At 64.8% G+C, this 2,332-nt stretch overlaps 1 protein-coding gene across 1 annotated transcript in view; it reads right to left on the bottom strand.

The window, feature by feature from the left end:
• The window catches only part of RBPMS (RNA binding protein, mRNA processing factor), a gene marked incomplete at its 5' end in the record, with an annotated part of 29,303 nt that overhangs the window by 5,237 nt on the left and 21,734 nt on the right, over positions 1-2,332 (bottom strand).

Raw genomic sequence — 2,332 nt, forward strand, 5'->3', positions numbered from 1 at the left:
CTAGAGAGCCAGCAAGCACCCGCCGTGAAGAATACGGCCAGGAGAGAGCGATGCCCTCCTCGGCTCACGCCTGAGCTGACCAGGACACGGCTATGTGACACCGTGGCTCTGCGTGCGGTCTGGGTGTCCAGGCGCGCCTCCCTGGGGGCTCCGGTGCGCTGTCAGCAGTGAGCCATAGACGCCAACCTTCACTGCACGCTGCACACAGGGTCACAGCCTCAGTGGACGGTGCCAGGTGGCGACAGCACCAACGTGCCACAGGGAGGCCACAAGGACGCTGCCTGCACTTGGCTGAGAACTGTGGCTTCCTCAGCCTCTCTGCGGCCGGTGCTGTCTGGAGGAGGCAGTGGCGAGGTGTGGCCTGTGGGGTCTGCCCTCAGCACTCCTCACGCCCGGCTGGTCCGGTCCCTGCTCTTTGGTACCAGCTGTTTGCACTCAGTGTCAGTGGGCGGCCGTGAGCAGCACAGCTTCCAGGGTGACACGCTGTCCACGCTGGCACTCACAGGCTGCAGCAGCTCGTCACCACCAGGTCCCTGCCCTGCAGCTGGGCCAAGGTGACCTGCCTGCCAGATGGCGGCAGCGCACAGCAGGTGCCCCCGAGCCCCTCTGCACCTGACCTCTGCCTCTGCAGCCTCCTGCCTGTGGCCATCTCGTCGCCATTTGAAAGCCACATGCAGGAAGCCCCAGAGTTGGAGCACAATGAGGCTTAGGGTTGTCCGGCTCCTCCCAGCACAGGAGGCACACTGCCGGGGCCCACTGCCACTGGCGGGAGGATAGGTGTGCTCAGCTGAGGACTACGGCCGGGCCTGGTTAGAGGCGTGGAGCTCCCCACTCCTGGAGGGGCCAGCTGCCACCATGGGGTCACCCTGCAGGCAGACCACTGTCGGGCTCACGCCTGCAGGGCAAAAGACCCCCCCACCCTGGGGCTGCCTGCCAAGCCACATTCTCCCCGGTCATGGGTGCAAAGTGGGAGGGTTGGAGAGCACGGGGCTGCCTCTGAGCCTGGTGGGGGACCACAGGGATCTGTAGAGGTCTGGGGTCCACTCACATCCCCAGACCAGGAAGCCCCAGGCTCCAGCGTTGGGGGGTCCCCACAAACCTGGAACTGGCCGTCCGTCAGGATGTGGGGAGTGGAGGGCTTGCTGTGCACAGTCTACAAAAGAGCCGAGCTCGGGCGGAAGCGGCAAGACACGCCCGTCCACACCCGGAGAGACGTGCGTGGTGCCGAGTGGAGGGGAGACAGCCGGGAACGGCGTGTGTGGGGCCCCAGGATGCTCAGCCAGAGCTGCTGCCTGCTGCCCCCCAGAACCACCACCCACCCCACAGGCCTGGTCCTGCCTCCCCCCCATCGACTGAGGCGGAGGAAGGCGGGCCCCTGTCCTCACAGGTGGTCAGGAGCCACCGGGGAGGCGCGCTCAGGAACGCCGCGTGAGCGCCTCTGGACAGGGAACCCGGCGCTCTCTCTCCAACTGTATTTACTGTATTGTTTGCTATAGGGAACATGTGCTCGTGGGGAGACAGAGAAGGGCAGAGCGAGAGAGGAAGGCGACCTCAGGACTCTGGGCACACCTGTCCACTTGGTTCTCAAGTTGTCGGGGCTGGGACTCGAAGCACCCAGTCGGCCATGAGGGACCCGCACCTGACTCACCACGCCACCCACTGGCCCTACGCTTCTTTTTGACCATTTACACTTCCGGAATTTCTACTCTGACGTGTGCTAGTGCTGCTTCGTAGAGGGATTTGTGGGTCATTTGGAGACCAAAAAATGGCGACCGGAAAATGGGAAGCACGGGTCCATGGCACTCGCGGACACGGGGCAGGCCCGAAGGCAAGGCTTTTCTCATCTCAGCCTCGCTAAGTTTCGTGTCAGTGCAAACATCCAGGAGAACATCTAACCCAGCAAATTGGCTGTTTCTAACAACTGTCAAGGCTTATTTGTCCCAAAATAAGCCTCGGCAGACACCGCTGCCTGCACCTTAGCCCCTGGGGTGCATGGTCAGAGGGGACGGAGACCATGGCCGGTCACAGGGCCGTGACAGGCTGGTTTGCCTGCCTTGCAAATCCCCAAAACGGCCGGCGACGGCGGAGTCCTCTGTGGCTCCGCGAGGCAAGACAGCCCGTGTGGGGCCCGGCCCGCGCCATCCTGAGAGCCCACGCGGGGTCCGGCCTGCACTGCCCTCAGCGGAAATGGCCCTGGCAGCTGCCCCAGCAGGCAGGTGGAGCACACGGGGCTCCTGTGTGCTGCGAGGCTGATGTCCCAGCACGCTGCCGCTGCCGCACGGCCGGGGCTGGGGGCGCGCAGTGGGAGGAGCCCGGGCCGGGCGGGGGGGAG

The sequence above is a fragment of the Tupaia chinensis genome, unplaced genomic scaffold (assembly GCF_000334495.1).
Source record: "Tupaia chinensis unplaced genomic scaffold, TupChi_1.0 Scaffold144602_1, whole genome shotgun sequence".
NCBI classification, from domain to species: Eukaryota; Metazoa; Chordata; class Mammalia; order Scandentia; family Tupaiidae; genus Tupaia; species Tupaia belangeri.